Here is a 14,335-nt window from a genome sequence, read left to right as displayed (position 1 = left end):
TTGCAGGATGCTAGATCCAGGGGTGTGGGAGTTGTCCAAGACAGCGATGCAGCTCATCCGAGAGAGGTGGGGCTGTCCCCATGTGGATCTAATAGCGACTTGTCTCAATGCGAAGGCATCTCGTTTTTACAGCCGAAGACGGGGCAGAGGGAGTTGATGTTCTGGTGCTACCCTGGCCTCAGGGGGTTCTACTTTACATATTTCCCCCCTTGTCCTCTGGTAGGCAAGGTATTGCATCTGATAGACACCCGGGCAAAATCGTGTTGGTAGTCCCGGAATGGCCTCGTCAGCCATGGTTCGCGGATCTGATCAACATGGCAGCGGATGAGCCATTATGCTTGTCATCTTTCACGCCTTCTTCGTCAGGGCCCCATATTTTTAGACCAGGCTGAACGCTTTTGGCTCGCAGCTTGGCTTTTAAGAGGCGGCCTTTGAGACAAAGAGGGTACCCAGAGGTGGTCATTGCTACTGTTCTGTGGGCTAGACAGACGTCTACTTCATTGTCATATGTCCAAGTCTGGAAGATTTTTGAGGCCTGTTATATAACTAAAGGAGCACAGGCCTTACAGTCTTCGGTATCTCTCAGATTTTGTCTTTCTTTCAAGAAGGTTTGATCCAAGGGCCTGGCTTTCAATTCTCTCAAAGAGTTCAGGTAGCGGCTCTTGCTTGTCTGCGAGGTAAAATTGAAGGTTGCCTGTTGTCTTCTCATCCCGATGTGATTAGATTTCTTTGGGGGATTAAAAATTTGCACCCTCCAGTGAGGAGAGTTTGTCCATTCTGGAATCTTATTTTCGTTCTCCGAGATTTGTGTGAAGCACGTTTTGAACCGCTCCGCAGAGCGATGCTTAAGGATTTGACTTGAAAGGGCATCTTTTTAGTGGCCATTTGTTCTGCAAGGAGAATTTCTGAGTTGCAGAATTTATTTTGCTCCGATCCATTCCTTCAGATATCACTCAGGAGTATCTTTGCGGATGGTATCCTCGTTTCTTCCGAAGTTGGTATTGGCTTTTCATGTTAATCAAATGGTGGAGCTTACGGCTTTCCTGGATATGGATGCTTCTGCGCCTCATGCGTGGGAGCTTAAACTGTTGGACCTCCGCAGGGCTTTGTTGAGATATCTCAAGGAAATGAATAATTTTAGGAGACTTGATTCTTTTCATTTTATGGAGTGGATCGAAGAAAGGTATCCAGGCTTTCAAGGCTACCTCTGCGAGGTGGCTCAAGGGGGCTATTGGGTCAGCATACGTTCTCCAGGGGCGTCAGGTACCTGAAGGTTTGAGGGCTCACTCTACAAGGTCTCAGGTGGCCTCGTGGGCAGAGGCCCAGTTGGTTTCACCGCAGGAAATTTATACAGCAGCAACTTGGAAGTCGCTGCATACATTTTCAAGGCACTACTGTCTAGATCAGTGGTTCTCAACCTTTTTCCCATCGTGACACACCTGACAGGCCACGCTCACATGTGTGACACACTGCTCATTACAATTTACGGCGGAAACAAAAAGTAAAGGTCCGGTAATTATTTTTATTGTTTAAAATGACACAAGGAAAAGATACATATTCTGTCTGAACAGAAACTGCATAAATAGTAAACATCCCACACCAAAACAGCAACAGTAACCACCTTACCTAAGAAAAGGCAACATTAAAATATTACACTAGGCCTTAAGACACCAATACATTTCCTATTAGGAAAACGGACCAAGTCAGGCTGCTATAGAGCCCTACACAGAAACTACACGCCAGCAGAGAACCTCACCTGAATCACATGTGCTGACCTTCACCTAACAAAGAATAAAGAGACCAAAACGCATAACTAGAAGCATGCAGACAGAAACTGAACTGGAAACTGCAACAAGCCAGGGTCTCTGTATGCAGTGCAACAAAGGAAAAAAAAACCATCACCCATCCTTATAAAACCAATCAAGAAATATAAAATCAGTAGCAGTTAAACCATACCAACAAAAAGAACAGATTATTTCGAAACAGCTGATGAGTGGAATATCCAATAATTAAAAACTCATATAAAAAATTTCTAGATATCAATAAAAAATTTCAAAATAGCAGACACAAAGACCCAGTAATGAAAAATAAGGATACAAAACTTTTTTTGCTCTGCATACCTGGAAACGTTTGATATCCAGGTGTCCTGAGATTGTTCTGAATTAGCAGGAGGCAGGGTGGTTTGCTTGGAACTTTCTCCTCTCTGTCACATACCAGCGCTCTATCTCTCACACTGGCTCTCAATGACACACCTATACACACATGCTCTCAGTCACTCACATATACACATGCTTTTTCTCTCTCACTTATATAGGCTCTTAATTACACATTTACACACATGTTGTCTGTCTTTTCACACTTACCCAGGCTTTCAATCACACACATACATGCTGTCTTTTTCTCTCACACACACTCTCATTCACATGCTTACAAACATGCTCTCTCTCTCTCTCATTTACACACAGGTTCTCAATCACATACTCACATGCTCCCTCACCTAAACCAGCTCTCAATCACACACAGACACACATGATCTCTCGTTCTCTCACTTTCACACAGGCTCTCAATCACATACTCACATGCTCCCTCACCTAAACCAGCTTTCAATCACACACAGACACACACACATGCTCTCTCTTACTTATACACACAGGTTCTCAATCATACATACACATGATCTCTCTCACACACAAAGGATCTCAATCATGCACACATACTCTTTCACACAAACAGGTTTTCAATCAGAAACTTACACATACAGGTTCCCAATTGTAAACTTATATTCATGCTCTCTCTCTCACAGGCAGGCTCCCAATCACACACATACATGCTATCTCACTCACACACATACACAAATGCTTGCTTGCTCATTCACTCTCTTCCCCCCCCCCCCCCCCCCCCCCCCCCCCCCCCCCCCCCCGGAACTAGCGGCAGCAGCAGCCTCCTCCCAACCCTAACCTCCTTCATTTTCAGCCCTCACGGAGGAGGAGTCCCATCGGCCGCGGGGGTTGACGCTCTTCTTCATTTTTCTGCGTGCCGCGCTGCTCACCCCTCAGGCTGTGCCTCTCTTCTGTTCTTCGGGCCAATTCTGACCACACTAGCATGGTCTCTTCTTCCCATGCACGCACCCGCTGCTCACCATTTCCTCTTCTGGGCCGCGGGGGGGGGGGGGGGGGGGAAGAAGAGAGCACGCCGGTGCCGCTGACTCCAGCTGTCCTGCCGCGTTCCGCCCGGGCTGACAGCATTTTAAGCCCGGGCGGAGGAGGACCGGGGAGCAGCTGGCGACACACCTGCGTGTTCTTGGCGACACTGGTTGAGAACCACTAGTCTAGATGTAGGGGATCCGGAGTCACGGTCGTTTGGTGAAAGTGTCCTGCGAGCGGGACTCTCCAGGTCCCACCCCATGTAGGGAAGCTTTGCTACATCCCAGGAGTCTGGACTGAGCCGGGTACGTACAGGGAAAGGAAAATTGGTTCTTACCTGCTAATTTTCATTCCTGTAGTACCACAGATCAGTCCAGAACCTGCCCGATCTATGGAGGTGGAGAGTCATCCACTCAATTGTACTTTTTTGATACAATCTACAGACTTTTCAGGGTATGGATTACAGACTTGGAAGAGTTTTTACAAGTTTTGCAAGTGTTTTATGCTTGGGTACAGGTCAGTACTGAGGAACTGCAGGTGCACCAGGGATTATGAAGCAGTGTCAGTGAAACTGTCTCCATCTGCTGGCAGGGAGGCATAAACCCAGGAGTCTGGACTGATCCGTGGTACGACAGGAGCGAAAATTAGCAGGTAAGAACCACTTTTCCTTTCCTTTTTCCAGAGTGTACATCTTTAGCTCCTTAAGGCTCTCTTAGAGCTAAGGAGAAGCAGTTCATATCTGATGTGTGGAAACATCATCCAGGTCACCAGGCACTTGTCCTGTTTAGTAACAGTAAATGACAGCGGAAAAAGACCTTTCCTTCTGCCCCGTTATTCTCTCCATGCTGTTAAGCTTACATCAGTTTCTTCCTAGTGCTTTAATGCCTGCAGCCAGACTCAACATAGGCTAGAAAGGGCAAGCCAGCATTTGCTCTCTTGATATGAAAAATGCTTCAAAAGATTGTCAGCAGCTTCTTGTTCACATAAAATAAGCATCATTATGGATAAAATAGTAGCACTGTTCTTTTGCAGACTTCTTTAAATAAAAGGAACAATTAGGATAATGGAAGGTCTCTTCTTTCCTGCTTTTCAGGATTTGCTCCACCAGAGGGGTAAAGCTGCTGCTCCTGCAAAGCGGTTAGGCCTGTGCTTAGCAGCTTGGGGGAGGTAGAAGCTCTCTGGTTGATTGGTGCGTCCTTGCTGTTGAAGAGTGCACGACTTGGGATTCTTCTATGAATTTAACAGTAAATATGTTGCTTTACTTACTAGTAGCATTCACACATCGTTGTGCAGGTTATTGGACTGTGAAAATGCTTTCTCCAAGCAATGACTTCTTTGCTGTACTTGCAGAAATAAGCACAGGGCAGCTGGCAGGCTTGAGGTTCACAGCACTACCGGTTATTTCTCTCCGCAAGGGGGATGTGAAAGAGAATATAAAACCAGGTGGAGAGCAGATGGGTTCTGCTTTTTGACCCATGACTGCCTCGGTTGATGGGACAATTTTCAAAGTTTTTTACACAGCTAATGTGTGTTCCTTATTGTTCCCCAGACCAGTCCAGACGCATGGGCCTTTCTTCCTTACCAGCATAAATGACAGAGAGCAAAACCTTCACTGCACTCTGCTCCTTAAGTTACTGTGCACCTGTCTCCAGCAGATGTTAGGGGAATCCAGCCTGCAGTCATTCTGAGAAAGATTGCTGCCGGGAGTGTTAGGTCCTATCCTGGTATAGTAGGGGTGAGCTTACCTATGTAAAAATGCTTTTTAAAAATTGCTCCCCCCAGTGCAGGTAAAGGTTATGGGTGCTGTGAACCGGGCCTGGCACAGAGAGGCGAGCTGGACAGCCACCTAGTCAAAGATACATAAGATTGTAACAAAAGGGAGATTTTAATCTGCGGGAGGTGCACTGGAGCATCCCATGTGTGAATCAGAAGTGGTGAGATCCTGGCTTTCCTCATGCACATGGTAATAGACCCCACTATTAAACCTGCTATCTACCAATAGAGAAAATGTGTGCTATTGGTCACCCGAAGGCTGTGATCATTGCATGGTATGGGCAGTCTGCAGTAGCGTGTACGTTTGTACACTCTCTTCCCGCTGGAGTATTTTGGCAGCACATGTACAAATTGTCATGTCAATGAAGTTTCTTGAATTGAGTGTGGCTTAGTGTCTGAGGTGCGTGTGCGTTTGAGAGGGTACTAGAGCTAGAGGCTGTTAGGGGTAGGAATGAGGGAGGGGGGAGGGACATGGCTTTGCCCCACCCCCAAATCCTGAGCTCTCTCCCCTCTGATGTTTGCATTCTGTCAGTTTAGTAGAAATCCTCAATTTCCAGATTGGTAATGGTAATATCTTGTTTATTAAATGGTCTTTCTTAAAAAAAAAAAAAAAAAAAAAAAAGTGCACAGATACAAAAAGTTCAATTACAATAAAATAAAAATACATAAATTATAACATCACCTAATCATACAAACCCTCTAAAAAGATGCCTATAATGAAATATCTTAAACAGCTGAGCTAAAACATAGGAAACTAAAATTCATACTTACTGAATAACTTTGTAAAACGCCAAGCCTTTTATTAACTTCCTGAATTTTTAATAGTTTTTTCCATTTAGAGTTCTGTATGATGGATGCTTGGAACTGAAAGGAAGGCCCTGTGGACTCTTCCAACGTGATTTCATAGGGGGGCAGCAATATTAATAACTCCATCTGAACAAGAAGGTCTGTAAGGGAGCAGAAGATTGCTCTATGCATAATGCAAAGAACGTTAAAAACAATCCTAGCTGGAATTGGTAGCCAGCGCTGGAATAAGATGATACTTAGAAGTTCTGAAAATCACTCGGGCACCTGCGTTTTGTAATAACTGGGTTCTTCTCGGTGAAATCTGTTAATTTCAGTAATCCAGACGTGACCATAGTAAAAATACAAGTGAGAATAATAAGATTCTTTTTCTGAAGAAAAGGTTTCAGCCTGCAAATATTACCAAAAAGTGACTGTGAAAACCTGCAATCTGAACTGATGCTGATAAAGTGGAATCCACCTTTGCTCCTGAATCTATAACAACATTTGGAGTTCATAGTTGCAAACTATGGGGCCTTTTGTGATTAGCTAAGTGTTAAAGCGGTGCGGGAATTCAGAGCACAGTTTCTTATCACACAAGCAAATAATTTTAAACTCCCAATGCAGTAAGCTAATGCTAGGGTAATGCATCAGGAGTTAAAAAAAAAAAAAAAATGCACACAAACCAGAAAACGTGCGCAAAGAAAAGGCTTAGCTCACAGCCAAACGTGGTGGTTTTCTGCACATAAATCCAGACTACAGCTCCCCAGCACCAGCACGCCAGCTTCTGCCCTGAACCCGACAGAAACGCTAGACGGGGAGTAAAATTTCCAGCGCTAAGAAGACCCGAGCTAAGCCGACGCTGCTCTCTCACTGGGGCAATAGTTAATGTTTTCATTTGCAAGGTCACTAAGCAGTGCCTACGGTGCATCAGAGGTGCAATGTGCTCACCACTGAGCCCTGCTTATCACATCGGGTTCTGCAGGTGACTCCTGAATCACTGCCATTTCTTCCTTAATACATTTGTCAGTTGCATGAGGCTAATATCACTAGTAAGGGGTACAAATCGTATCGTATTTTTTCTTCTTTTTTTAAAAGGGAAGGTGCTGAGAAAAGGATACTAGCATTGCTTAGAAAATTATGAGCTTAGCAAGATGCAAATAGTTCTCTAATGTCAAATCTAATTCTGGCCCTGTTAAAGTTAGAACATAGATGTGGCCCAAATGTGCCCAGCAATGCCTGGATGAGAAGAGGCAAGCCTTCCCTAATGGAAAAGAAGCTCTAGAGCAAGGCTTGTATTAATGACAGGTTACTGATGTGAAAACAATGATATAGGCAGTGATTTGTTGGGGAGAATAGCCACCATGTCTGTTATCTCTGGTATCTGTATTATACTAGTGAAGTGCTGTGTCTTAGGGGGAGGCTTTTGTTGGTATTTGCACCTGCCTGTATGTGTGATGTGCATGTGCGAGCCAGTGTGCTTCTGCATGATTGCACTAGCTTGTGTGTGCCTCAACGCCCACTTAAGCTCTGGAATTCATTGCCAGAAGATGTGGTTAAGGCACTTAATGTAGCTAGGTTTAAATAGGTTCCTGAAAGAGAAGTCCATAAACTGCTATTAATCAAGAAGGATTAGTCACTGCTTGTTACCAGCGTTAGTAACTTGGGATCTTTTTAATGTTTGGGTATTAGCCAGGCACTTGTGACTCGGATTGGCCACTGCTGGGAACAGGATACTGGAGTTGATGGACCCTTGACCTGACCCAATAAGGCCTATCTTCTGTGTATCTCCCTTCCCGTCCCCCCTGTGTGTGGGAGTGGACAGTATCCAGCATTGCTTGGGTTGTCTGCTCAATAATAACCTGAGTGGGTCCCTGTTCGTATGGGTGCATTTCTTTGGGGGAACCTTTGTCTGTGCCAGTGCCTGTATGTGTGTGTGGGAGTCTGACTCAACAGAAGCATTTTCTATTTTATATATATATAAAGGCAGTTAAAATGATAAACTCAATTTAGAGTGAAAATAGAAAACCGAACACTAATGATAAAAATTTGACAAATGTTTAAATATGCTAATATTCAATATTAGAATCTTTATTTCCAAAAAAGGTACACACGATATTTAGAGAAAATACCTAATTTGCAATGTAATGCATGCGATTCTAAAGTGGCGCTGTCCCAAAGGTAAGTGCTCACGCCGTCTTTTGTTCTGTTATAAAAGATGTCCAACACGGTGGTCCAGTCCGCAACTAATGAATTTTATTATCCACAAGCCCTTCCAACTTCTCCTCGGTGAAAATTGGCGGTATAGAATCAGATCTCCTCTCATTAAAGGACCCCTTCACAGGTTTCTTCAGGAGGGAGAGAGGTAATGATGCAGGGTCTTGAAGATCAAACAATTTTGTATAAATCAATAGGTGCCATCCTTCTGAAATATATTCTTGTACATTCTCCTAAGCCTTCCTCTGGGGCTTCAAACAGGGAAACTACGGCGAGGCTGTAAGGCTTGTCAGTCGGTCACTCAGTCACACGGTCATGTCTAGCAGTGGCCACCAGGTGGCAGCTGGAACAGTGGAAGGTGCACTGTGCAGCTCACACACACCAAGGCTGCCTTTTCAGTCAATGCCACAACCCACGCCCTCTGTCCACTGCAGGATGGGGGGCCGTGGCTGCCTTCTCAGTGCTGTCCTGTGCCTTTTTGAATACTATTAATACTTCCTTACATTACCAAGCCTTGCTCTAGAGCTTCTTTTCCATTAGGGAAGGCTTGCACGAGGGGATCCACGGCAGCCATCCTGCAGGCTTCTTCAGATGCTGTGGGATGGAGTCGTCTAATATACTGTCAATGTAGTTTATAGAGGTTCTCTTAAGTTTTATGCTAATTAAATATAACAATATATAGTCACTTTGGTTCAATTTTAAAATATTTACCTGTTATGGACCAGCTAGTATCTATATATACAAATATAGACGCTGACTGCAGAAAAGGACCAATTGCTCAAGCTATGCTGCCCATTTCTACCTTCCTAATTGATCTGTGGTCATCTTTCTCCCTCCATCTGCCACTGAGGTCCCTTTGTGTCTGTCCCTTGCAGGCCTGAATCTGTCACTGTTTCATCTCCTCTGAGCCAGGTATCCACCATCCTCTCAGTAAAAAAGGATTTTCTCACGTTACCTGTGAGCGTCCATCCCATCAGCTCCCACCTCGTGGATGTTTGCATCTTCTCTCCTTAGCTTCCTCAGTCTCTCTGTTGATTGCTTACAATGCAGCAGTCTCTGCACCATTTTGATGATCCTCCTTGGATTGCCTCTGTCTTCTCAGTGTCCTTTTGGAGATGTGATCTCCAGAGCTGAACATAGTTTTAAAGGCAGGGTTTCACTAAAAACCTGTAGATAGATACTAGTACTTCTAGCGATACCTCGCTTTATGGAACCAAATGTACCATTAGCATTTCCAATTGCTTTGTTGCACTAATTGGTTACTGGGCTGGGTTTTCCTTTTAGGTCAACTAGGCAATTGTCTAGGGTGTTACAATTTTGGGGGCAGCAGGACCGCTCTCTTTATTATCTTAAGCAGCTTACTGCTCCATCCTCTCAACTCCTAGGCAGCAGAGAACGGGAGGGGATGGGGTGAGGCTCCTCTCTCCCTTCCTGTGCAGGTGGTGAGGTTGGTGTGCACACCAGAGTAAAGAAGGGTTCAGGTGTTGTCTGTATATTTTTGTTTGTAATTTGTGATTGCTTATTTTGTATTTGGAGAGGGTCCAGCTGGCCTTGGCATTCTAGGGTGTAGTTTCTGTAGCAATCTGGCTTGTTCTGTTTTCCCCATCTCCTGCTGCAGGCTCGGGACACACCTAACCAATCCTGTTTTCAGGATGTTCACAATGAATATGCATGAGAGATATCCATACCATGGAAACAGTGCATGCAAATCTGTGGAAATCCTGAAAACCTGCTTAAATTAGGATCGAATCAGCTCATTATTTATCTTTCAGTGTTCAGGTCCCAATATTGTGCACATCAGAGTTACACTCTGATCATGGTTGTGTAAAATTTAAGAAGGGCCGAAAGACTTGGCTGTTTCATCAAGCCTTTACCAAGTGATTCCTGCCTTGTTACATCGGGTTTATGGTAATGATTAGGAGTTGTTTTGATGCCATTATCTAAGATCACTGAGAAGACGCGCTATATCAACCGCGGGCCCGTCCCTCTGGAATTCCTTACCACCAGACCTCCGCCTGGAGCCGTGCCATACCACTTTTAAGGCGAAATTAAAGACTTGGCTCTTCCTGCAAGCATTCCCAGAGAGCTAAGAACAAACTGATATAACAACCCATAACAACGCTGGTCCTTTGGTTCTAATGTATTATTCTCTACACTATTTAGCTAAGATTTATATTGCCTTACTTATATGTTTAAAGTTGTAACTAGTTAGTTTCGCTTATGCTTATTAGATCAAGTTTCTGATTTGTTCCATGTAAACTGCTACACGGCAGTAGTTATTACCGTTTAACTGTGAACCGGAGTGATATGTATTGTATACAGGAACTCCCGGTATATAAAATCCATAAATAAATAAATAAATAAATAAATTTTTCTAGTTCAATTTAAACAAATATGTACTGTGAATCTTTATGATATTGTACCAGGGCTGGATTGGCCTATCGGGGGATCGGACATCCCCCGGTGGGCCGGTCGCGCTAGTCACGTGGTCTGCCGAGCGCGGCCGTGACAGAGCCGCGCTCGGCAGACCACGTGGTATCTCCTGGGCCGGCCTGGGCGGCGAATCCCCGGGTCGGTCTTCATCGGGAATCTGCCGCTGTATTGTACTGTACATTGCGAATGTTTTATTTATAATAGACTTGCGATGGAAGAAACAGATGAAAGATTTTTTTTTAATTTGGAAAATGATCAAAGCATATGAGAATTGCATTTTAATCTTAAAAAATTGAAAAATCATCCATGTAGCATGCAGAAGTTCGAGAGCCCAATACCTTTTTAGTGCTAAAGAAGTAGCATAGAGGACCTGAGAGAAGCCAGGAAAGGCCAGCAGTATTGTAGCAGGTACCCCAGTCTTACACTGCCCCCTCCCTCCCAGAACAAGCTTGTTATGTGTTTCAGAAATCACGTCATGCTGTTACATTTTAATAAAATTAAAGAATGTGTCCACTTTGATTTAAGGGGTGGGGGAGGGGGTAGATTACAAACAAAATCCAGCCCTACAACCCTTTTTAAAATAAAGGAAATCCATGCGCATTGCCTTACCATAATCTCTGAAATGTGCCCCATTACTACTTACCATGCACAACAAAATGCATATTCTGTTGTTTCAGTGACTGTGACACACACTCCCTCCATTACCATCACTTTGGGAAGTAGTACAAACCCTTCAAAAAGACACTCAGAAGCTGAATAGCAAACCTGTCCCAGAACTCAAACAGGCAACACTGCAGATATTATACCGGGCCCTAGAATACCACTACACCTCCTAGTTTGAGGATTATTTGATTATATCAACTTTCAGTATTACACCAAGCAATATCACAGGATCATACATCAATACTAAAGCAATGACATAAAACAGTCTATTCTGTTTTCACACTTATATAGACCTAAGGCGGTTCACAGCAAATTAAATTTACTGCAATTTATACTGTCTGTAATACAAAATGTCAAACAAATATATAATATCAATTACAATATACATCAATCATACAAATAAAATACAATATCTAAAAAATAAGCACAAGACTTTATTATTTTTTTTAACAGCCCTAACAGTCATATCATCCCCACACTTACTAAGAAGGGCTAGATGCCTCGCATAGCTAAAACAAAAGCATTCCTGCAAAATATCCCAGAGCAACACATTTTTAAGCTGTTGTCATAACTGTAGTGAAACTCTGCAGGTACAAAATAAGTGGATGTTAGCAGATAAGGACCATTTATCCCAAGCATTCTGTCCAGTGGCTCTTTGCTATGCTGCTGTAGCTCTGGCTCTCAGCCGTACATGTCTTATGCATTGTGCCATTAGCTGGGGAGTGTGGCCAAGTCATCCTGCTCCCTGGGTTAGATCACCAGCTTCCCCTCTCCAATCAGACCTGAGACTGAGGGTCTAATGTTTATTTATTTATATAAAAATGTTCTATGCGGGTAACAAAATACATACACAAAATATAATCACCGTTTAAAAAAAAAAATGATGATGATACACTAATGTGCTTAAAATAATATTTCAGATCTTAAACATTAACCCTTATTTTACCTTAATATGCTTAACAAAACTTAATTTACCTATGGATGCACTAGAGCTATGCGCCAACAAATGCCTGACCAAATAGGAAGGCCTTAAGAGATTTTCTAAATTTCGTTAAAGAAGCTGCTGCTTTTAATTTTAAAGGAAGTGAAATTCCAAAGCAGTGGACCTTGTATGTAAAACAGCGTTTCTCGTGTTTCATCTAAGCGGAGAAGCTTCAGAGATGTTGTTCCGAGGAACTTAAACATGGAGAAGGACGGGTGGCGTTATCTGGTGTCAAATTTGCTGGAAGCCCCGATGACCTAAGCTCTTGGGAGGTTGAAGCGGGCACTGCCACTAGGTGGTGCTGGTGCTGCATGTTCAGCGGGGAAGGACGAGAACGGGAGGCAAACTGCTGACTTATGGACAGAAAATGATCCTTTGCTGTCTGTATTCCAAGAACGCTTTCCCATTTCCCAGCACTAACTCTACGGATGCTTCCACTTATTAATGTAACTGGAATATTAGGGGCAGGATAGTCAGATTTGAGACTCTACGGATGATTGATCAGGCGCCTCGGGTATACTGCTCTAATTAGACTTACCAGCAGCCTTCCACACCGTCCACCATGAGATTTTATTACAACGCCCGTGTGCTCCTGGCATAGCTGCTACTATGTTGAAGTGTTTTGTTGTACCTGAAAACCTGGCTGTTCACACAAGCTTACCGTTGAAGTAACTTCTATCAACCGACATTGACTCTCACCCTCCGACCCCTAACTCCTACCCCCCCACCACCCCCTCCCCCCGCTTACCTCCCCATGTCTCCTCCTTCCACAGGATATATTATGTTTATGCCTCACTACCCTATTGTTTTTCGTTGATTATTGTATCACGCTCCAGTTGTTTTCGTTATAATATCTTTCCTGTCTTCCATCTCCCATGTTTTCGCTCCCTGTTCAATGTAACTTTACCTTCTACATAGTTGTTAATTGGTTTCCCCTTGTTCTATTGTAAACCGGTACGATAAGACCTTGTCTTGAGTATCGGTATAGTAAAAGAATCTAAATAAATAAAATAATAAATACCTAATAGACATCAAAGACTTCAGGTGAGTCAAACATACTCTGCATGGCATAAGATTTGATGGTGGGGCACCACAAGGTTCAGCACTATCGTCGGTGCTTTTTAATATTGGAGCTCTTCTTTTTTCATTGAATGTTAAATATTTCATATATGCTAACGACATCCAATTTTTTCTGCCATGTGCTTCAGAGGCTTGATTGCAAGACATAGTAAGTTGCAGGCATGGTTAATGGAATATCGCTAATTTTTAAACATACAAAAAACTAAAATGTTGTGGTTAGTGATATAAGATTTCGATATGAAGACCCAGGGAAGGTACGGCCATTTCAGTCTACACTGAGGTAAAAAGTTTGAGAGTGCTTTTGCACACTCAATAGTCTGAGGCCTCAAGCTTCACATATTATGAAAGCAGCTTTTCATAAACTTAAAAGCAAGGCTTGCACAACCATACAGCAAAAGCCAAAGGCAGAACAGTTTTCAAGTGACACGCCATTTTAAGTCCTCTTGATTATTGGGCTTGCAGAAACGTTGATGCGTGCCCTGCAGTTGGCGCAGCATGCAGCAGCCCGAGTATGGACATGTAACCCCAGGATTGGCTCCCAGTTAAATGGAGTGTGCGTTTCAGATTGGCGACTTATTTTTAGGCTATTGAAGATTCCCTCTCCTTGCATATTACAGGACTGCGAGAGCTCTGAGGTCAGAAATTGCCATTCCCCCGGTTACTGGGGCCCAAACGAGTGCGAGAGCGTCTTCCACAGCAGCAGTTGCTGAATGCAATAAGTTGCCAGTTGTGCTTTGGTGCAAACAGGATTTCAAGGTGTTCAGAAAGGCTTTGAAGGCGTTGTTTGCTGAGGTATTAGGTGAGGTAACTTCATGCAGATTTTATGATTTTGCACATGTATATCTCATGTTTAAATGTTTTTGGGTTTTTTTGTATTTCATTGCGGATGTTCAGTTGTAATCTGTGCTGAATGTATTCTTTGGAAGTAGCGGAATATAAATATTTTTAAATAAATTAAGACCCATTCCTAGCATCACCCCTAATCATCATCTTGACGCATCCAGGCTTTTTAATTTATTATCAAAATAAAACCCCATAAATGTATGTGCTGAGATGGGCACCCCCAGCCATACTTAGGAGACAAATGGAGAGGGGAAGTCTCAAGAAAATAAGGCAGAAGTGCTTTCGTACATACCCCAATATAATCAGAGGGGGGAGATGCCAGGGTCCTAACATGGGCTACAGGCTGACCTGGTTACACTTCCCAATAGCCCTTAGGCGGTCAAGCTTGTATGGCTGACAGCTGAGAGATATCCCTGGC

This window comes from Rhinatrema bivittatum, chromosome 11, assembly GCF_901001135.1.
Source record: "Rhinatrema bivittatum chromosome 11, aRhiBiv1.1, whole genome shotgun sequence".
In the NCBI taxonomy this organism is placed as follows: Eukaryota; Metazoa; Chordata; class Amphibia; order Gymnophiona; family Rhinatrematidae; genus Rhinatrema; species Rhinatrema bivittatum.
This window is presented reverse-complemented; position numbering follows the sequence as displayed.